The sequence below is a fragment of the Miniopterus natalensis genome, chromosome 4 (genome assembly GCF_054644295.1).
Source record: "Miniopterus natalensis isolate mMinNat1 chromosome 4, mMinNat1.hap1, whole genome shotgun sequence".
In the NCBI taxonomy this organism is placed as follows: Eukaryota; Metazoa; Chordata; class Mammalia; order Chiroptera; family Miniopteridae; genus Miniopterus; species Miniopterus natalensis.
The window spans coordinates 74,591,339-74,613,722 of record NC_142084.1 but is presented as its reverse complement, the minus strand read 5'-3'; the positions used below and the strand labels follow the sequence as shown (position 1 = coordinate 74,613,722).

The window sequence follows — 22,384 nt, the reverse complement described above, 5'->3', positions numbered from 1 at the left end:
ATGGGCAAGAATGGAAGCCGGAGACCAGACAGACAGCAGGTTCTCTGGTGTCCAGGTGGGAGAACACAGTACCCAGTGTGGTCTAAAGAGCAAGGTTTCTTTCTCCCAGCTTCAAACCAGCCTAGGGTGCCTCCCCTGCCTTTGGGGCTGCTGGCCTCAGTTCTCCACTAAAGAACTGAATAGGCTCCTCTTTAGTGGCTGCGAGGAGAAAAACAAGCCCCATCACTGTCCTCATAACCCAAAGTATCAGAGTGAGTTTGAAAGGACCGACCCACCCCCATCATCTCCTAAATCAGGCTGAGACTAGTCTAGCTAGTCTCTTTCTGTAGCAGGAGAGCCATTTATAAGTGCCAACTCCAACGCCTTGGCAGCTACACTCTGGGGGCAGAATTTGCCACCAAGAGCTTCTCACAAGAAGTCTCTCTATGCTCCCTTCTTCCCAAAATGGGCAAGAAGAATCCTCTGAGCAGAGCCCCAGGCTCCCTCTTGGGGGTGAGGCAGGCCCTTCCTAGACAGTGAGCCTTGATAAGACACTGAGCTACAGCAGGCAGAAGCATGCTTGGTTTCCCTGGAGCAGTGAACCTCTCTAGTAGAAGCCAGGCCCCAGGGCAGATCCATGATCTGCCTGCAGCAAAAACTACCTGCCCCAACAGGCCCAGCCATCCTCCTTCCTCCCTGCCTCAGTGCCCTTCTTGTACCACCATCTCCACCTTCACAACCCTCCCATCCTTAAGCCAGCTCAAGCCCCCAGCCTCTAGAGCTGAGAAGCTAAATTCTGTGTGATAATTTCTCTAGGGAAGTGGTTCTCAAAGTGTGGTCCCTGGCCCGGCCGGGGTTGCTTAGTGGTTGAACACTGAACCAATGATCCCGAAGATCACAGTGTGATTCCCGGTCAGGGCACATGCCCAGGTTGCAGGCTTGGTCCCCAGTAGGGGGCGTGCAGGAGGCAGCCTATCATTGACTCTCTCATCATTGATGTTTCTCTCTCCCCCCCTCTCCCTTCCTCTCTCTGAAATCAATAAAGACATATTTAAAAACAAAAACAACAAAGTGTGCTTCCTGGACCAGCAGCATCACCATCACCTGGGAGCTTGGAAGTACAAATTCTCAGCCCCAACCAAACTTGTTGAATCAGAAACTTGGGGGTGGAAACCAGGAATCTGTGTCTTAAAGAGCCCTCCAGGTGACCATGATATGTATTACTCTCAGAGGGAGATCTATAGCTTTCCTTTGATCTCCAGATTTCTTCACCAAAGAGGGCAAGAGCCACTGCTGTCCTGTGGTGGCCCTTCCCACCCAGCACTCAACCTTTGTGCGGTGACTGCTCCAGGAACATGGCCAGGGCCCCCGGTAGAAAAGCACAAGCTGTACCTTAGATTTCTCAGTGACCATAAATATTACAGGTATCAGCAGAGCAATGAAAGAGCCCTATTCCCATGAGAAAGAGGGCTACTGGGAAAAAGAAAGAAAACCCCCAGATTTCCAAAATGGAATAAGAAAGGTGGCAGGAAAGGGAGGGAAATTGAGCAATTGCATTTCTGAATCAATCCTTCCTTTTCCCTCCCACTGTCCAAACTTCCCAAATGGCTCATTCTCTGTCCCAAGGTCTCTGGCAGTCACCGTCTGATTAGTGAAGAGAAAGGCCTTCCCACATCCTCTGCTTCCTCACTGTGGGCCAGAGTGGCCAGAGTGCCCCTCTTCCTGAGATTCCTGAGAAACCACTGCAGCCCACTGCCTCCCTGCTCGTGCCCACTCTGTCACATCCCCTCCAATCCACCCTGCACCACTTGGATCAAATCACTCTCCTGCTACAATCCATACCTTTACTCCTCTACACATCACAAAATACATAAATATTTCACTCCCCTTCACCCAACAGCAAAGATGACCTCCTCTGACTGGGAATCAAGGGTCCCTCCTACTAGGCTCCTACCACCTTTCCCCCTCACTTGCCTGGACCTTGGGCTCCATCCAAAATGCTCCACCCCTGCCCTTCCCGTCTCCACAATGACCCGCAGGACGAGGAAGTCTGATCAACATCTGTTAGAAACATCTATCAGAAAGTCGAACATATCTGCCTGTGTTCTAGACATGCTCTCCAAAAGTGAGAAGGGCCTGGATGTTATAAAAAAAAAAAAGGAAGCAGCACCATCTGATTCACCCCAACTCCCCCTGCCCTCCCACAAGTACCACCCCACCTGGGAAACGCGCTCACCTTGCTCTGAATCCTACCACTCTGTCCCAGTGGTATGCTGTCTTGGAAGACAGTTCTAATACTTTCAGTTAACTTTCTTGGTTGTTTCATTAACAATCCTAGGAGGCTGGCAGTACTTGCCACATGAGTATGTAAATACAAATACACAAAAAACAGCCCAGACCGGGTAGCTTATTTGGTTAAGCGTCATCCAGACACGCCGAGGTTGCGGGTTTGATTTCTGTCAGGGCACATATATGAAACCACCAATGAATGCATAAATAAGTGGAACAACAAATCAGTGTTTCTCTCTCCCTCTTCCTCTGTCTCAAATCAATCAATAAAAAAAATTAAAAGAACACATACACCCTCACCTTCTCTATAGAATGGCTGGGTTAGACTGCACTGAAGATGCAGTACTCGGGGCATGGGTGTCTTCTCAAAGTTCCTCCTGTCCAAGGTGCAAAGGAGAGCACGAGGACCCCAACCCTGTGCCCTCGTGGTCCTCCCGTCTCTGCCAGCCTATCAGCTCTGGAGAGAAGCTGTCAAGAGCACTCACAGACGGATTCCAGAGCAAAGGCAGCCAGGTTTCTGGCTCCTATCACTCCTGGATATAGAACAGGGCCAGAAAAAGACGCACATAAGCAAAGTTACTCTTCCTCAGGCTAAAATGCCCCATCAGGGCTGAGTGTGTACAGCGGCGGTCTCAGACAATATGGTGCAAAAGAAGCAACTTCCCCAACAACACAGCAACTTGTGCCTGTATTTCCATGTGCCCTTCCACTCCCCTACGTCCTACAAACTGCTGCCTATTAAAAAGAGATCAACATTCTCGCCAGACTTAAAGGCTTACCTCTCCGGTTAACACCAACCCCAAGGGGCAATCGTATTGCCACCTGGAAAGGGTTTCTGATTTTCACTTGAACTCAGACGTGCTCTAGCTGGGTGACTTTCAACCCCAAACGGAGAGGAAAAAAAAAAAGAGGTGAACATGAGAATTCTTATAGCAGCACTTTTCACAATAACAAAAACCTTGCAGGCAACCCACAGGCCCAACAGCAGGAGAGTGGATGAATACACGAACCCATCCTCACAACAGAACCATACACAGCGAAGGGAACAACGGCAGTGCCGTTGACACAGGCGCTCCTCGTTCCTCACGACCTCCCCTCTGGGAGGACCTGGAGGGAATGAGCTGCCCGCTCCCTGAGGACAAGAGCCCATTCCAGTTTTCCTTGCAGAGCCGACAGACAACAGGGCAAGAGAATGGAGGCAATGTTGAAATGCTAGTTGAAATAACATCTCTTAACCAGCCTTCCAGCTTCCACTGGGCACCTACCCCGTACTGTCAGAGTTTTTTCTCTTTTAAGTATAACAAATACAGATGCAAAGCACCCAAATCTTCAGTGTAAGGCTCAAGAAAAGAGTCATCCTTTTAAAGTGCCAATCTGATCACGGCACTTTCTTTGCTTTAAACCAGGGGTGGGGAACATCTGGCCCATGGGCCGTATATTCTTCGGCCTGGGAAATCATTTGGTCAGGCCCTGCAAAAGCCTCACCCAAGAGAAGCAGTTCCAGCTATCACATTAGGGGTTAGTTAAATGTTTGACCAAACATAGCACGCTAATTTTTAAGCTGATAATTGTGTATGGCCTGTGAACGATGTTACAAATATCCAAGTGGCCCTCGGCAGAAAAAAGGTTCCCCACCCCTGCTTTAAACCCTCCAATGCTTCCCAGTATAAGTGGAATAAAATCTAAACTCCTGTTTACTGTCATCTGGTCTTTGCTGGCTCCACTGACCGTTATTATTGAGCTCTCTTCTCACTGGGATCCAGCCATCCTCCTGCCTTCTTTCTCTCCCTTTAACACATCAAGTGCATTCTGACCTCAGGGCCTTTGCACTTGCTGTTCCCGCTACCTAAAATGCTCTCCCCTTAGACCTTCGTATCAAATGTCACCTCTTCTAAGTGGAGGGCCACCTGTTTTTTTAATAAAACAAACAAAAAAGCCCACTCACAGTCGTTCAGAACCCCAACACACTGATTTATTTTCTTCTTAGTCTATTATCACTATCTAAAATAGTCTTTTTTCTTTTGTTTACGTGTTTAATATCTGTCTCCTCATACTAGACTATAAACTCCACAGTGGCAGAGACTTGGTCTGCAGGAAACTCCTAAGAGCCTGGAGGAGTGAGTGCCTAGTACGGAGGCTGCCCAAAGGATATCTGCTGAATGAGGTGTCCGCCTCTCTGTTTAGAATTTTATTGTGCTTTGGTCTCTACCCCAGGTGAACTACTAGCATCCTCAGGGGGTAGGACACCCCTTCTCCTGCAGCTTCAATAGAACAGAGGACCCTAGGAAAGTTGGTCTGGAGTTGGAGTACAAAAAATAAGACAGAAAAATTAAGAAAAACTTAAGGGGATCTAGGGAGAAGATGGTGGGAGAGAGGCAGGCACAAACAGGCAGCCTCCCCTTCCCCACAACCCTGAAAACAAGCATGTGGAGAACAGGCAACCATCTGATAATCCTCCTGAAAAGAACACATTAACTCTTCCCTGGGGCAGAGGCAGAAAAGTTAAGGAAACCCCAAAAGTAAAGGCTGTTTCTAGAATTTCTCAGCTGCTCATGGAAAGTCTGAGTCTTGGTCCCATTGCACACAGCCTCTCTCAATGTGCCAAGTACACACATCCTGTAACGCTGGCGGGAGGGGCTCGTGAGCTGCTGCCAGGAGGGAGTGGTGTGAGAAGAGCCAAGGTCACAGGCACAATCTGGCCAGCAGAGCTGTGCACACACCATGGTTTACCCACGGTCAAGGCCTCTGCCTCGGCGCAGTGTCTGCTGGATGTCAGGGGGCGGTCGATGAGGGAAGAGCAAGAACCAGAACAGAATCTCTGTTCCTGGGGCTGGTCGGGCTATAATAGAGGGCACGTTGACAAGTGGCTGGAGTCAGGGGGATGGGTGACTTTGTACTTGTTGCACCTTTCTGGGAAAGCTGCTGAGAACAGCCGTGGCCTGCTGTCCCTGGAAACTACCCAGGGATCTAATCTCCTGAGAACTTGCCGGACCTCTCAAATGGACAGTCTCCAACATCAGGGAAACCGTCAGCACTGAAATACACGTACCCCAATCAATGTCACCTGGTCCTGGGGTGGCGAAGCCCAGGACACACCATCAGTGAGCAGGGGGAAAGGACAGAGGCAGGAAGGGACGCCAGGGCAGCCAGCCACCTCTGGCTCACCTCTGGATCACCTCCTGGGAGGAAAAGCAGGGCTAGCCTCCCTGAAGGCCAACATGGCTCCACTTCTTGGAGAAAAGGAGAGTACATGGGGGGCTGGCCCAGAGCCCTCTGGTTTCCAGGAAAGGATGAGAGTACCGACAGTTCAGCCTGCTCCATGGTTTACAGGGCTCTCTTGACTAACTGGACAACACATATCCCGCCCTCTTTCTCTCACACAAACCAACCTTTCAGGCACCCAGTAAAAGACACAAGGTAAGAACAGTGGCTTGGGCCTGTCTGCCTCCCTCTTCCTTTGGGAGGGTGGCCCAGCAATCCTGGGGGTGGCGGGTGGGGAGTGGGGGTGGTGGAAGCCTTGAGGTGAGTTGGCTGCCAGCTCCCCCGCCCCCACCAGGCAGCGGGGCACAGGGAAAGGCCCTAAGGGGTAAAGGCGATCTTCCCAGAAGAAAAGGAATCAGTGAGATCCAGGAGCAAGTTGGCTGGGGGACAGTCTCTGTCCCCAGGACAGTAGTCAACAAATATTTACTAAGTACTACAAAGATTTGCCTGTAACCGTCCTATGACCATTTTGCTGTCACATATTCATCTTTTTTCTTATTGGCGTATATAAGAGTTCACTGTATGGACAAATAAAATATTAACCTTTTGTCACATATTACAAGTATATTCCTAGTCATCTGCCTTTTAATTCTATTAACTGATACTGTGGACGGAAAAGGGGCCATATGCTAGCCTGACAAGCCCAGGGAAGGCCTGTGTGGTAGCCTTGCAAACTCAGACACCTAAAGTAACCACAAAGGATGGTCTGAAATGAAAACTTTTTAACTGAAAGCAGTTTAAGGCAGGTAGTCATGTGTGTCCTAGGCTAGAATCTTCAGGACAAAAGTCCATCTTACTTTAACTGAACCAGTTTACTGTCTTTAGCATCTAAGGTAACACACCTTTGGAATGTCCCTTTTTCCAGACCCCTCAGGGCACAACCAATGCACCAGAGCAGAGACTACAGATCCAGATCCTCTCATTGTTATTTTTATCATGTTAATTGTTGACTATTAACTATCCTGCACTCCCTAAGTAAGATGTATTTGTGTATCATTTCCCTTTCATCCAATTTCAGAGGTGTGTGTCGTCCGTCCCCCCCCCCCCCCCCACTGCTTTGCTTTCTCTCCCATCCCTAATGGATCACCAATGAATTTCATGTATCCCACTTACATCTCCTCTTTCTATTGTAATGTATAAAATAAGGTGTAAAACTGCCATTCTCTGGAGCATTATCTCAATCCATTGAGATTTTGCTTCCCTGGAATTGTTGACAGTTTGGCTTGAATAAACTCACAAAAATTCTTCACAGGTTTGAATGTTTCTTACATTGACAGTATTAAAAGAGGTAAAGTTAATACATCATACTTTTTCCTTAATATTTCTGCTTTTAGTAGCATGCCTGGAAAATCCTTTTCCACCCTAAAATTATAGAAACACACACCTATATTTTCTTGGGTTTAAAAAATTTAAATTACCCTGGCCAGTTTGGCTCATGGTTAGAGCGTCGGCCCATGGACTGAAGGGTCCCGGGTTCGATTCTAGCCAAGGGCACACACCTTGGTTGCAGACTGCAGACTCAATCCCTGGCCCTGGTCGGGGCTCTTGCAGGAGGCAATCTATCTATGTGTCTTTTTCACACCGATATCTCCCTCCCTTCCTCCCTCCCTCTCTCTGAAAAGCAATGGAAAAAATATCCTCAGGCGAGGATAAAAAAATTAATAACAGTCCGGCCGGGCGTGGTTCAGCGGTTGAGCATCAACCTAGGATCCAGGAGATTGCGGTTCGATTCCCGATCGCAGCACATGCCTGGGCTGCGGGCTCGATCCCCAGTGAGGGGCGTGCAGGAGGCAGCTGATCAATGACTCTCTCATCACTGATGTTTCTATCTCTCTGTCTCCCTCTCCCTTCCTCTCTCTGAAATTAATAAAAATATAATAATAAGAATAAATAAAAAACTTAAATTTCTAATTCGTCTAGAATTTAATTTTGGCAGAGTGAGAAAGCAAATCTAACTTTTAAAACACAGTTAGCAATGATCTCAATATTGTTTAATGAATGTCGATTTTCCTTGTAAACCTCAACCATGGAGTCTGTAGAAGGTTAGAAATAGAGGTGAAGTCAAATATATCCTTGCACAGAGGCCACAGGTGGCTGGTCTAGTTGCACAGTGTGGGTGAGAGCCTGGGTTCCTACAGGCATCACTGAACAGAATATGGGCCTCCCACGATGCTTTACATGCTACCTGCCAACCAGCATTGGCTGGACTTCGTTATTTGCATTTAAACACCCCTTGTAATACATCCATAATACTTTTTTCCTTAATTTTATAAGAACTGCTAGGATTTATTGTTATCTACCAGGCACTGTGCTAAGCAATTTGTTTTCATTATCTCATTTAATTTCTCTACAAGACACATTTACAGTACTTCCCTAATTGTAAGTATCAATGACAGCTTTTCTGAGTAGAGAAAGACACTGCATTACCCGTATACATCAATGAGACACCGTCCTATTTCAGAAACATTAAAACAACAAAAAGCATCTTAAAATTCAGCAAGTATTTTACAGATAAGGACACTGAGGCTAAGTAGATTTGCTCAAAATCACACAATTAGTAAGAAATGACACCATTGCTGGTTGCTGAATTCCTATACATATTGAGGTCTGGTTTTGGATATTCCTATTTTGTTCCATTTATCTATCCCCGTGCCAATGTCACGTTTTATTTTCTTTATTATTTTTTTTTTCTGGTAAAGCAAGTCCAACTTCCCTATTTTCTTTTTTAATTTGTTTTTGGCTATCCTTGTACATTTATTCTTTCAGGGGGGAAAAAAACCTTTTAAAATTATCTCACTAAGTCCCAATACTTCACTTTGGGAACTCATCCCATGGAAATTATCTTGAATGGGAAAATTCAGTTTTAAGGAATTGATGGAAGTGTAGGTACAATAACAAATACCTATGGAGTGCCAGGAAAAAGGCAATGAACAAAACAGACAAAAATCCCCACCTTCACGGAGCATCCACCCTCAGAGCCCCTAGAGCAAAAGCTGTTTGGATACAGAGAGGAAGAGCTTACTGAGTGAGACAGACCCCAGTGTGAATCCTGATCTGCCACATTCACCGGCTTCCAGGCTTGGGTCAAGTCACAACTTCCAGGAGACCTATTCTCCTAATTTAGAAAAACAAAGCTACCAACAGTCCCTCCTCACAGCAGTTAAGAAAATTAAATGAGAAACTGAATATGAACGATCCAGAGCCTGATGTACAGTAATTGCTCAACAAGCACTACTTATTTGGAAGAATGACATGGAAAGACATTCGTATGCTACCTGAAAAACAAGAGCTTACAAAACTCTAGGTACAGCAAATCATCTTTCCTTAAAATGTATACATTCACAGAAAAAGACTAAAAACACGTAACAACAAACTCTTCAATCACTGGTGGGTTTAATGGTAGCTTATTTTTTATTCATCTGTATTTTCTACGTAACACTTTTAAGAAGAAAGTTAATTTTTGAGTCAAATTAGGAAAGGGGAAAGGCTTAAAGATGACCAAGTGGGAAGGCCTGTTTCTCCCCTTTGTAAGGTCTTCACTTAGAGTCTGGAGGTGGATTCCAGTACTAACCTGGCTGCCCGGGTAAGCAGGGCCTCACCTCAGTTCTCTGGAATCAGAGCTTCCTGGGTGAGATCCAGCATCTATACATCTAGTTCTGATAGATCGACCTCACTTGTCTGGGACACTGGTCTGACACTTCAGGACTGCTGGACCGGACAGGGACCACCTATGACATACCGTAATTTATCTGGATTCTTTGAAGTCAGCTTCCCCTTTCCTGCAAATGGGTACCACGACCTCTGTTCTGCCCAGCCTGCAGGGAAACTGACACTCAGTGAGAGCTCCTTGTGCAGAAGCTGGTATTGCAGAGTGTCTGGATCCTAAGAATGCAGAGACTCTAAAGCTGGCTTTATAATTTATACCCCTGAGGGGAGCAGGCAGCCTGAGGCTGGGCCCTTGGCTCAATAGCAGGCAGGCCTGCTTTCTGTCTTAGGTTTAAAAAGAAATCTCCCTTTCCTGTATAGCAACGTGAACCAGAGTTTACAAAGGACATTCCCTGCATCCTGAGTGCGGTGGGTTGAATAACATCACCCAAGTCCATGTCCACCTAAAAGTGCAGAAGGTGACCTTTTTGGAAATAGGGTCTTTGCAGTTATTATTAAGATATCAATGACTGGTATCTTTACATGAGAAAGTAGGAGATTTGGACACAGAGAAGAGAAGGCCATGTGAAGGCAGAGATCAGAGTGATGTTGTCACAAGCCAAGGAACAAATACCTGGAGCCCCCAGAAGCTGTAAGGATTCTCCCCTAAAGCTTTCGGGGGGAATGTGGTCCTGCTGACATTTTGATTTTGAATTTCTGGCCTCCAGAACTATGAAAGAATAAATTTTTATTGTTTTAAGCCACCAACTTTGTGACAATTCGTTAGGGCACCTCTAGGAAACTAATACTTTGTACAGGGATTAAGGCCTTTTATCTCAGGCTCCCCTGCTATGGTTGGCAGAATTCTAAGATGACCCCCAATGACCTCCACTCTTGTGTGAGGGCAGCAACTGTAAATACGAGCTATCACTCCTGTTGTGTTACATTATCTAGGCAAAAGGGATTTTGCTGGTGTTAGTTGACCAATTTAGCTGACCTTAAGACAGGGAAATTATCCTGTATGGGCCAGAACTGATCAAGTGAACCCTTAAAAGGGACAGGCTCCTCCTGGCAAAAGGGATTTGAAGCATGAGAAAGATTCACATGGGAGAGAGAGTAACTTTTCTAATCCAGCAGACACCAACTGAACCAAGTGATCCAGGAAAACATCACCAGTAATAAAACACTGACATCCTGAATGTCTGGATCTGATGCTCTGAAAAGAAGGCAACATCGTGTTGGTGATCCTCTTGCCAAAATGCATGACCTCATTCTGAGAAACAAAGATGGACGAACTGTTACAGATTGGAGGAGACTAAAGAAAAATAATAATTAATTAAATGCAATGTGGGATTGCAGATCAGATCCTGGAACAGAAAAAGGATATTCGTGAAAATACTAGTGAAATTGAAATAAGGCCTGTGGCTTAGCTAATGTGCCAATGTTGACTTCCTGTTCTTGGTAACTGTCCGATGGGGTGAGGGATAAAAAGGCACTCTGCTAAATTTTTTACTCTTTTTCTTTAAGTCTAAAATTAGTCCAAAATAAAAAGCTTAAAATAAAAGGAAATGGTTGAGTAAATTAACAGAGGTTGCCTCGGGAGTACGGACTTTTTCTCCTATGCTTCTTTATAGTCATCTTTACAATAAGTATGCATTACTTTGATAACCAGAGGCAGAGATTGGAATTAAGTAGACTGGTGCAAAGGATATCGGCATGGGACCATGGGAGCTATTCTAGGTAAGAGTAGGCTGGACGCCAGGAGAGGCTGCTAAATCAGAGCAGTAAGTCTTGATATGGAAACAGAGACTATGGGTACCTTAGACCCAAGAGACCTTCAAAGTTGCTGGACACAACCGAAATTTCTAGCCATGTCACTTGTCCCTCTACCAGCTACTTTGGCCCATATGGACCACCCCTGCCCCAGGAATATACATGTTGGTGTCATTCGTTTTTCATACAACTCTCCTTGCCAGCACTCCTCCCTCTCTCCCTTCTTCCTAGGGTTCAAAATTTGGCTTAATTCCACTTCCAGGAAGCCTTCCCAGACCACTCCTGTCCCCAATCGCCTCACCTTCCTCTGGCCTCCTTAAGTGTCTCTTGTCTGTCCCACTCAGTGGAGCTTAGGAATGCCACAAGGTAGCATGTAACTTTCCATGTGTACTCAGGTTCACCCACACACATATTTTACAAGCACCTTTGGAAGAGCGACAGTGTTTTGCCTGTCTTTATGGAGTGGAAGCTCTCTTATAGCTGAACACCGTGGGCTTGGACAATCCCCTCCATTCCTCCTGCACATCCCTGCAGCACACAGACCCCTCTGCGGTCACAAGCTGAGGATCTATTGTGCTTATTCCCAAAACTCTTTATCCCACTTCTGTTTGTTTTTATGATTATAATTAAGTTAAACAGTAACTGAAATATAAATGGAGAGAGAAAGTTTTGATTTCTACAAAAGTAAATGAAGTGCTCTAGAACAGCAATTCTGAAACTGTCGTCTGCGATGACACCTGGGGGTCACTGAGACCACTTCAGGAGGTCTGTAAGGTAAAAGCTATTTTTACTATAATGTTAAGATGTTAAAACCTTTTTCATGCTCATTGTTCAGAAGCTACAGAAAGTGTGATGTGAAGCTACAGAAAGTGTGATGTGTGCCATGTAGTCTTGAGTTTTCTAGAAATTTCTAAGGTAGAAGTTTAGAGTATAAATATATACATTTTCAGCCCTGGCCAGGTGGCTTAGTCAGATGGAGTGTCGGGGTTTCGGGTTCAATCTCCCATCAGGGCACATACAAGCAGCAGCCAATGAACACATAAATAGTTAGAACAATAAATCGGTTTCTCTCCCTTCCTTTCTCTCTCTCTAAAAAAATGATAAATCGATAAATATATACCTTTTCAGAGATTACCTCATTTTGTTCTCACGATTTCAACTGAGTATTTATCGTCAAACTTACATCATACTTATTATAACTGATCTCATTATCTAACAAATAATTACTTTGAAATCCTGAAGATCTACAGAAGTGTAAAAACTTTGTTTTGGAAGTTGTTTTTCATAAAAATATGCTTTTTATGTTAACAAGTAATGACCTTATTTTTGTTATTTTAAATAAATGGATAATAAACTTGTTTTAATTTTCAGCATGGTAACGGTCAATAAGTATAGCCACATAAGCAAAAGACAGTAATTAAGGAATCCTAGGATCAAAACATCTCAGAATTGCTCACCTAGAAAGATGTGTAACAAATGAAAAGAAAAAAAAACACGGGGGGTTAAATTAGGTGTGTGCATTAACAAAGTAGGATTCTGCATGTGGATTTGCAAATGTCTCTTGAATTCTTGCCTTTTTTTAAAATTGAAAACTAATTAACAGATGTGTAAATCCTTTCTCCAGCAATCCCACTTCTGAGAATTTTCCTAGTCACATTTACACAATGTAGGACATGCCATTTGTATAGTTTTTCACTGACGGCAGCATTGCGCATAATGACAATGCTGCCAAAGTGGGGAGAACCGGAAGCAAACCCACAACCTAGGTTATGTACCCGGACAGGAAATCAAACCCACAACCTTTTGGTGTAGGGACAATGCTCCAGTGAGCTGAGCCACCTGGCCAGGGCACGTGTGTGACTTTTTAAACTGATTTTTAGCCTTTTGATTTTTGAGCCAAACGAATATATGGCCTAGTGAAAAACATTTAACAAAAAAAGAAGTGAGAAATCACAGGTAATACACATGGTGTGATTTTTATATACAAACAATTTGCAAGTCTCACTAGGGGATGTAGAGACCCAAAGAAAAGGCCTTGGCCCTAAATCAAAGTTTTGGCTAATAAAAATAAATGCACATGTTTTTAAGGTAAAATAAATTGTTTTAAAATATGGATTTTTTTTTTTAAGTTCCCAACTTTTGGCTGATGTTCATTTTTATGCATAGTTTCAAATTGATTTTTAGAGAGAGAGTAAGGGAGAGGAAGAAAGAGAAACATCAATATGAGAGCAGAACATTGACAAACTGCCTCTTGCATGCCCTGCACCCAGGATCAAGCCCACAACCCAGGCATGTGCCCTGTCTGGGAACTGAACCAGCAATCTTTTGGTACACAGGACAACGCCCAATCAACTGAGCCACACTGGTCAGGGCTGATGTTCTTTATTAACTACTAACACTGAGTGCATTGACCAAGAGCCTCTAGGAACCCACTGGTAATAAACTCAAGACAGCCACCTTCTCATTCCACCAAATCCCAGGCTCTCCTGGGCGTGATGACGGAGAAAGGTTAGGAGGCCTGAGCATGCAGTCAGATCTTCAGTTTCCAAGGCAAGGAATTTGGTTTCCCATGGCTGGTCATGCCAAGCTCTCTCAAGCTAATTCTGTGGCCGCCCTTCCTCCCACCTTTGTGGGAGTCCCAGAGGGCCCACAGGGGGCTCTGCCTCTGGATCTCAGCTGGGCTCAACAAAGGGTCCCCTGTGGGAGCTTCCATAGCTCCAGTAAGGGTGGGGATGAGGCAGCTGGGGCTTGGAGACCTTCTGGTGAGACTGCCCTGCTTGTCCCCTGGGACAGCACAAGGCCCCTGGCTGGCAGCAGACTCTGGACTCTTTATCTGCCGGCATTCTGCCAGCTCACCAGCCTTGAGGGCAGAAAAGTCCTCTCTAGACATCTAGTGAGTCCTGGCAGGGGTCCCATAGCATGACCCTTCCTTACCCTCCCATGTTCCCAGGGAGTCTGAAAAGAGAAAGAAGTAGAGGACTTCTCCAAGAGAAACTTCTCTCCACTCCCTAAAATGAGCAAATCGACAACTGGCTCCTTCCTTTCACATTTTCAAGGAAAACACTAGGATTATCAGCAATTTCGCCATCCCATTTAGGAATAAAAATTGAACCTTTCTTTGGTGTTCACCATCAAGCCTCTTGGCCACTAGCAAGCAGTGTTACTTGGGACACCCATTAACCTCTCTAGATCCAATTTCTTTAGTTGTAAAACCAAGGGGCTAGATTTGAATCTTCCCCAAGTCCCTCCAGTTCAACATCCTATAGTCTGTGGTTCTGCAAAATGCCCAAGCATGACTATTCAGCCATCAAGTGCAAACAGAGTGAATTATTTTGGCAGGATAGGGAGAAGGTCCCAACTCCCAGACATACACAATCTCTTCACCGCACTACTACTTAGCTCCCAAGATACTAGACAAGGATTGAGGTTGCTTCTGGAACACAGTGAAGTGTGAACAGGTAAAGACCGGAGTGGGAAGGTTTTGAAAACAGAACCAGTCCAATGACTGATATATACTGCGTGCATGCACAGTCCTTCCTGCTTTTTTATCAGTCCCAAAGAGGAGTGTTCCATTACCTAAAGAAATCAGAGTGGCTCCAAAAACTTAATGGTGGGGGAAAAAAAACCTCTTTTCCCTAAGGAGGAAATGAACCAACCTTAAGTCTGGGCTCCTCCCACTCCTACAACCCAACCCACCTATCAGCTTCTGGGGCCCCTACATAATCCAGTCCATCCCACAGAGATTACCACGATGATGATAAGGAGGGGAGGACCTCTCCTATGCTCCAGGCACAATCACAACATGCTGCACGGTGGTGAGAACAGGCCCAGAGACTAAGTATTTCTCCCTGCTCAACAGTTATAGGGCCAGGATTTGAACACACATTCATCTGGCTCAAAAGCCTGGCATTCTCCTGCTGCCTGACACCACCTTTAGCAGAGTGCTGCTCTCTCTGGACTTAATTGGACACAAAAATGTAACCTCTCTTGCACTGCTACGTCATTCTTCATGTATGTGTGGATGTTCTTTCTGCTCAACAGGAGTGTGCAGGAGCCGGGCCTCAACTCCTCTTTGCATCCTGTGGTGATCAGTGCAGAGCCAAACAAACACCAGGTCCTGTGCCTTATTTATATACTGGGGGACGAATGACCGCTCTGAATCATGGAGTTTCTTGCCTAAACGGTAAGGCTAATCATTCTGCGTTTGGTGCCTTCTAGTCAACCTGCAAACCAATGGCAGGAAGAGCAGCATTAGTCTATCTTCTGGTTTCCACACAATTTATGAAAAACTCACCTCCGAATCTCCAACAGGAAACAAAATGTGTGGTTTTTAATCCCAGCTGCTTAAAGTTATGATTCTGGACATTCTTTCTCTTGCTTCACCAAGCTCCTCTCAGTTTTTATGGCTCTTGTTTTAAGAGGTAAGGATTAATGGATAAGAGACCACAGATCTAGTCTGACCTCGGCACTGACCCTTTCAGTGGACTAGGGCAAGCTAGGAGCAGAACTGGACAGAGGCAGTTTAGCAAGGCCAGTCTCCACTACACACTATCATTACCACTTCCCAGTAGCCTACCCAAGTAGGCTGGATTTCCTAGGAAGGGTGACCAAAGACAAACCCAAGCCCAGAGTGGCTCCAGAAGGAAGGGTCAGGTCAAAGCTGCTCCTCCTGCTCCCACCCTTCCTTAGGTCCCTCACAAACGATGTTCACACAGTCCTCTTGAACACCCAGGCCCCGGCAGACTCTAAATCCTCAAAACTGTAGTCACAATCCAGAGATGAGGAAATTTTCTTGGCTCAACTGGACCCCAGGATCACAAGGTGAAACTGCTTGTAGGGCTATTTTGTCCTATTGCCCTAACCCACCAAGAGAGGGCAGCCTAAACCAGACCACCTAAATTGGTAGGTGCCGACCAAAAATAGCTAAAAAGCCATGCCCGCCGGGCAAGCCAGGTCGGAGTTGGTTTAGTCCCTCCTTTGCCATTCTCCATCTCCTGCCACCCGCCAGCCGGAAGATTTGGGTCCTTTATCTTCAGCTGGGACATGGTCTGGCCAAAGTGAGGCGGGGGCCGCTGTTGCTGGAAAGCAAAGTACGGACACCAGTGCCCCATCCGGGCCGCCCCAAGAGCTGCCCATCAGATTCGCCCATCTCCTCCCCACTTCTGTCCTCGCGTCGGTGAGCGCCAGGAAGCCTCCGAGCCCGCGGCGCCGCTTTCCATGTTCCCGGCGCCGTCCCCGGCTCCCACACCCCGCGCTCTCCGGCCCACCCGACCGCCGCTGCGACCTCCCTTTCCTCTCCTAGAAACCGCATCGGGCCACCTCGGCCAGGTGTCGCCTCCATCCAGCGTCCGGGCCCAAGTGCGGGTCCTCCGGAGCGACTCGCAGTCCAGCGCCAGCCTTAAGGGACTGCGGCCGGCCCCGCACCCCCACCCCCACCCGGTGACCCGAGCCTGCAGGCGCGCCGCTGCTCCGGGCGCTGCTGCATCCCTCCGGCTCCGCATGGCCCCGCCCGCACGCCTCCCGCCCCTCACCTGAAGCCGGGCCGGACGCCGCCGGGCCCGTGCAAATTCACAAGCCCGCTCCTCGGGCTGCCCGTGCTGGCAGCGGCGGCGGCGGCGACAGCAGTTCCGTCCCGGAGTCCCCGCAAGGAGACCGCGTGCCCTCGCCCCCCTGCCTGCGTCCGTCCCGCCGCGCCGCGCATGCCCGGCTATATACCCTGCGCGTCAGTCTCGCCCCGCCCCCGCCCCGCCCCGCCCCACCCTGCGCTCCCCAGGGCCTGCCACGTGGGGCCCCGCGGGCGGGAGGGCTACGTGCCGGGGCAGCCGGCCCGCTGCGGGCTGGACGCGGCCCGCGGGCGGCTCGCCCCAGGCAGCCCGGGTGAGGCCAGCGCCCCGCAGCGCCTCCAGGCCCCCGCCTGAGACTGGACGGCGAATTCCGCTCTTCATTCACTGAGGCCGCACGGGCTCCTTCTCTGGAAACCTCCCAGGAAGGCTTCCTCGCCACCCCCCCCCCCACCCCAGCCCCCTCACGTGGAGAGCTCTCAGAGCCTGCCCTCCATCCCCCGGGAGTAAGAGCGCTCCTCACCTGACCTGTAGGTGTACATTTTAACACACCTCATTGATATAAAAAGCTGCTCTTCCCTCCCCAACTCGATTCTGAAATATGCCCTAAAACGGGACGCACCTAGACGATGTTTCTTCCGCAATTTCCCACCAGCCAAAAGAACAAAAATTTCCTGTCCCCATGCCAAATAAACTACATTACACTCACTTTTCGAACTGGATGTCATCACTCCCCCAAATGACCAGGCTCTGTAAGGAGCCAGATTTCTTAACCCAATGCTGGGAGAAATGTTAACTTTTGTGTGAGGACTATTTTCGAAATCTCTAGGATGTGGTATTGAGATGGATATCGGAAATGCTAATTTCTTGAGAAAATAAGCCACCCGTTAAACTCCCATTGTTCTGTTCTGCTGGACATCACTATTATTTCCTCTGCTGCTAAGCAGCTGCCACCTGGGTCTAGGGGACCAAAAAGAAGGGCCTTTTGGCAGAACTGTAGCTAGTTAGTGCCCATGTCCCTGTTCTAGCTCAATGACTAGTGCCCAGCTGGCACTGTGTTTGTGCAGTTGCACAGGGAAGGGACACCACATCCCACTCTGCAGGTCTAGGGAGAGGACACTCATTAAATAGCAGTACTAATGGAAAGGGAAGCAGACAATCTCTGGAGCAGTTGACAGGAAGAATCCAGGGCTGGATGGCAGCTTGCCCCTCAGGACTTGGTAGAGAGGAAAAAAGAACGCACTGAAGCAAAGCCAGAACTGGAAGATTGTTTATGCCACTCATGAAGGGACTAACTAGGCCCTGGGTTTTTCTAAAATTCAATTATCCTCACCCTGCAATTACCCTGCTCCAGTTGGGTAAGGGATGGAGTGATACTCTCATTTTCCAAGCAATTTCAAAATAATCTCTCTTGCAGAATTTCCCTCAGAGCCCGGTCATCTTTGTAATAATCTTTTATATTTGTGTTTCTTGGTTAAATGTGGAGTATGTGGAGTATTTTTCAGACATTATGTCACCCATTTGGGATTTAAAAAAATTTTTAGGACTTATAAAAAGTTGATTTGAGAGAGACATTGATTCTACTTATTTATGCACTCATTGGTTGATTCTCATATGTGCCCTGACCAGGGACCAGGGATTGAACCTGTAACCTTAGCATATCTGGATGATGCTCCAACCAATTGAGCTACCCAGCCAGAGCATCCATTTGGGCTTTTTTTTTTTTTTTTTTCTTAAAGAATAGTGTATTGATTTTGAGAGAGAGGGAGAGGGAGAGAAACATCGATGTTAGAGTGAAACATCCATGGCTGCCTTCTGCACATCCCCTACTGGGGATCCAGCCCACAACCTAGGCATGTGCCCAGACCAGCACGTGTAATTGAACCAGCAACCTTTCAGTGTATGGGAGGACACTCAACCAACTGAGCCATACTGGCCAGGGCCATTTTGAAGCCGGACATAATGAATCTGGGCTGCCTGTCACTACTTTGGCCAATTAAGCAGAGAAAAAGTTGAATCATATATGAGTGTTTATTCCTATAATGTTTGCAAAATGGGACAGCAGTAGGATTTGTCCACATAAAATCTGCTCTAACCCACCCCTCATAAGCCAGTTCCTTATATTGGTTAGAAGGACAAAGATTACATGGGGAAGTGGGCAAAAGGAATGAGAATGGGTATAATGGTTTGCGGGTTACAGGAAATTCGGGCTGGGGGTTGCAGGAGGGTGGGGTACCTCCTGTACTCCTTTGTTTCGGGAACCAGGTTGTTAACCTTTCCATGATGATAGGCGGTTAGGGAGCATGGATCATATTCCAAATGTCCCTGGGCGCACAACTCCCAGCTAGGTTAGAAAGTGCTTTTCCTAATTAGGACAGAACAACCACAGTTAACAGAACATGATCAATATTTCTTATAACGATAGCTAACAATCATGGTCAACAGAGCATGATTAATACTTCTGCCCCCAACAATTTGGGATTCTTAATTCCACCTCCAAAGGGGCTGTCAGAAGTGGTCCAATCTTTACCACTCCTTCCTGTCCTTGAAGCTCTGGGAAAAGGAGAAACTCACCAAATATTAAGTAAAACAAGCATGTTTCTAACACATAGAACTCTGAAAACTATGAAGGTCATAAATATATATTACAAAGGGTGTGAATTTCTTCTGAAAACTGAGGTTTAATAGCAATCCCATGGCCTTTCCAGGTCAGGCGTCAAGACTACACATGGGAATAAGGCACTTGTCAGAGGGAAGGGTGGGAAGGCAGGACAAGACACCCACCACAGGGCCTATCACAGCATTCTCGCTTATTTGCAACCAGAGGAAGGGTAGAGCTGCCAAAGTCCACCAAAGCTGATAAGCTATCAGTATTCCATTTAGGGGAATACAATTAATTATTAACATAGCTTGAAATCAAAAGGTCTTAACTCTCCATATCCACCCACACACAAACTTCTGTAGGTGTACCCTAAGGCCATCCTTGCTGCTGAGTAGTTAGTACTCAGTCTTGCACACCTAATGCCAGGTTTGGGATCCCAACTCTATCTTTTCTCTACCTATATTAGTATGCCCCTTTTTCCTCTCATTACCCCACTTCCACTTGTCAAAATTCTAACTCTTCAAAGCCACCTCCCTTCAGAAAGCTGCTTGATTTCTCTGAAGCATTATTTGATCTGCCCTTTCAAAAAATTTTTTTTACTGCAACCCACATTAAAAAATATTTTACACTGCAACTTCAGTACAATAGAGCAAACAAAAATTTTATAAAATCTCTTTAGTAGATGCAGTGTACTGATATTTTATATTCTATTTCAATTTTTTAAGCCCTGTAGGAGTGGCTCGGTTGAGGGTCACCCCATTCAATTTCCAGTCAGAGCACGTGCCCTGGTTTCTGGCTCTATCCCAGTAGGGGGTGTGCAGGAGGCAGCCAATTGATGTTTCTTATATCGATGTTTCTCTCTCTCTTCCTCTCTGAAATGAATAAAAACTTATTTTTAAAAAAGTGGTAATAGCCCTGGCTGGTGGCTCAGTTGGTTGGAGCATCCTCTTGTACACTAGTAAGGTTTCAGGTTTGATTTCTGGGCAGGGCACATACCTAGGTTTCAGATTTGATCCCTGTTGGGGCAAATACAAGCGGCAACCACTTGATATTTCTCACATTCATATTTTTCTCTCTCTCCCCTCCCTCTTCCCTCCCCTCCCTCCCTCTCCTCTCCCTCCTTCCTCTCTCTCTAAAATCAATAGAAAACATATCCTCAGGTAAGGATTAAATAAATTAAAATAAAAATAAAAAGCGGTAACCAACCCACTAAATATATTTCATGACCCATTGTTGGGTCATGATCCACAGAATTAAAACATTTTATATGGTTTGTGGTACTTACATTTTCCCCTTAAAATTATTTCACTTCTATTCCTAACCTACTTATTAGACCTTAATCTGTCTTGATTGCCAAATATTTCTGTATATACCTGCATCCTCCACAAACATAACATCTTGCACTAACAGATTCTCAATAAATATTCGTTGGATGAATGAATAGGTTAGCTCACTAAGTTTGATGTTGGGCAATATTTAAGAGAACTAAGCACAAAAATCTGACATTTTCAGGACTGCTATTTCCCTCTGGCAAGATAGCATAGCTACCTGACAAAGGATAAGCAAACAGATTTCCTGTAGCTGAAGGGAGTGCCAGCTTTGGGAAAGAAACCAAAGGAATGAGTCCCCCAGCCTTGTATGTGTATAGGGTGGGACTGGGGACTAAGAATATTAAAGCACCTTGTGGTTTGTGGCAGCAAGGTAGGCAATTTGACTCACAGGCTGGGGAAGATCAACTTCCCAGCTATCAGGACTGTTTGAGAGGGACTGAAGAGAGAATCCAGTGACCAGCCAACCAGGTTTCTATGATATTTTCAAGGAGAAAAATGAGTTTTCTGTGTTTTGGCATGACTTAACTAATTTGAAGACCAGAGGGAATGTGAAGGTTCTAGTTTACCCAAATCATGTCAGAGGACCAGCAACTTCTGATGTGATTTTCTCTATTGTATTTCTGTTCTCGATTTCATTAATTTCTGCTCTGATCTTCATTAGAAAATATACTCTTGTTCTTGCTTTTGAATGAAAATAGCTGGGGACAGAATTCCAACTTGATGTTGCAGTAAGTTATTTTTTTTGTCTTAAACAACTGTTGTGGTTGATGACAGTCTGTGTTGAAACTTTTCTTTGCAAGAAATCTTTTTCACATCTGGCTGTTTTTGTTTTGTTTTGTTTTTTAATCCTTACCCAAGGATATGTTTGTTGTTAGAGAAGGAAGGGAAAGAAACACTGATGTGCGAACCACTGATTGGTTGCCTCCTGTACGCACCCCGACCGGGGCTTGAACCCAAAATCTAGGTATGTGCCCTGACCCGGAACCAACCCCACCACCTTTGGTTGAATGGAACAAAGCTCCAACCAACTGAGACACCAGCCAGGGGTCACATCTGGTTGTTTTTAAGATTGTCTTTGATGCTCTGGAGTTTCACTCCAGCAAACCTGGGAGTGAGCATGCTTCCCTTTATCCTCAAAGAGTTTTCTCAGGTAGAAGATTCACATTTGTCTCTAATTCTGGAAAATTCTGTCTTTGTGTCTTCCATATTGTGTTGCTCATTCTATTCTAACCCGCAGGAACTCCTTAGACACATATTGGACCTCCTCCTCTGCTCTCCCTTCTCTTCCATTGTCCCCATTCACACCTCTCCCTGCTGCAATCCAGTTGACTTAGCATTGGTTTCTACAGGGCTCAGGGAGCTCACCAGTCTGGCCCGATCTTCATGGTAATTTTTCCCACATGCTAGTAATGTAAATTAGGACTGCACACGCCTGTATGTGGCCGTTGGAGATTTTTCATGAATGCCTTATTACCTTTGTGTTTCCTTAACTGCTGCCCCAGGATGGCTGGCAGGGACTCTACTCCCTTTCCAGGCTCCAGATCTCTTTATCTAGATTTCACTCCAGCAATCACACACCTAATAGGGACTGAGGCCACATCTCCTATCCTAACCTGAAATAAAAAACCTCAGGGCTCCTGCATTTTATCCATAACCGCGCGAGCTGTGTTGTCATCATCTATTACCATTCTGGCTCTTTTTTTTTTTAGTATGTTTTTACTGATTTGAAAGAGAGAGAAAGAGAAACATCAATGATGACAGAGAATCACCAATTGGCTGCCTCCTGCATGCCCCCCACTGAGGATTAAGCCCAAAACCTGGGCATGTGCCCTGAGTCGGAATCAAAGGAGCAACCTCCCAGTGCACAGAACAAAGCCCAACCAAGTCACACCAGCCACAGCTTATTATTGAGTTTTAAGAGCTCTTTGTATATTTTGGATGAG

At 46.2% G+C, this 22,384-nt stretch overlaps 1 protein-coding gene across 1 annotated transcript in view; it reads right to left on the bottom strand.

Annotated features, from left to right (window-relative positions):
- Nucleotides 1-16,596, bottom strand: part of SLC39A14 (solute carrier family 39 member 14) — a 41,643-nt gene extending 25,047 nt beyond the window's left edge. The window contains exon 1 of the mRNA XM_087816851.1: nt 16,479-16,596. The gene's annotated coding sequence lies outside the window, so the exon portion shown is untranslated. The remainder of the gene's footprint in view (nt 1-16,478) is intronic.
- Nucleotides 16,597-22,384: the final 5,788 nt, after the last annotated feature.